We start from the raw sequence: 810 nt of genomic DNA, 5'->3' as shown, positions 1-810 counted from the left end.
GACTTCCATCTGAAGATCCTTTTCAGTTCTTAACTGAATTCTTGCAGATATGTGATACTGTTAAGACTAATGGAGTAGATCCTGAAGTCTACAGGCTCATGCTTTTCCCTTTTGCTGTAAGAGACAGAGCTAGAGTGTGGTTGGACTCTCAACCCAAAGACAGCCTGAACTCTTGGGATAAGCTGGTCACGGCTTTCTTAGCCAAGTTCTTTCCTCCTCAAAAGCTGAGCAAGCTTAGAGTGGATGTTCAAACCTTCAGACAAAAAGAAGGTGAATCCCTCTATGAAGCTTGGGAAAGATACAAACAGTTGACCAAAAAGTGTCCTTCTGACATGCTTTCAGAATGGACCATCCTGGATATATTCTATGATGGTCTGTCTGAGTTATCAAAGATGTCATTGGATACTTCTGCAGGTGGATCCATTCACCTAAAGAAAATGCCTGCAGAAGCTCAAGAACTCATTGACATGGTTGCAAATAACCAGTTCAGGTACACTTCTGAAAGGAATCTTGTGAATAATGGGACGCCTATGAAGAAGGGAGTTCTTGAAATTGATACTCTGAATGCCATATTGGCTCAGAATAAAATATTGACTCAGCAAGTTAATATGATTTCTCAGAGTCTGAATGGAGTGCAAGCTGCATCCAACAGTACTCAAGAGGCTTCTTATGAAGAAGAAGCTTATGATCCTGAAAACCCTGCAATAGTAGAGGTGAATTACTTAGGTGAACCTTATGGAAACACCTATAATCCATCATGGAGAAATCATCCAAATCTCTCATAGAAGGATCAAAGGCCTCAACAAGGCT

The 810-nt window shown here is 40.9% G+C and overlaps 1 non-coding gene across 1 annotated transcript; it reads right to left on the bottom strand.

Annotated features, from left to right (window-relative positions):
- Positions 1-230: 230 nt before the first annotated feature.
- LOC148545386 (small nucleolar RNA R71) lies at positions 231-338 on the bottom strand. The gene has a single exon (XR_015901512.1). It is a non-coding gene; the product is annotated as a small nucleolar RNA R71 (small nucleolar RNA).
- Between the last annotated feature and the right edge of the window lie 472 nt (positions 339-810).

Source organism: Arachis ipaensis, chromosome B9 (assembly GCF_059453495.1).
Source record: "Arachis ipaensis isolate K30076 ecotype BB chromosome B9, ASM5945349v1, whole genome shotgun sequence".
NCBI lineage: Eukaryota > Viridiplantae > Streptophyta > Magnoliopsida > Fabales > Fabaceae > Arachis > Arachis ipaensis.
Note: the sequence above shows the minus strand (reverse complement) of the source record. Positions and strands in the feature narration are given on the sequence as shown.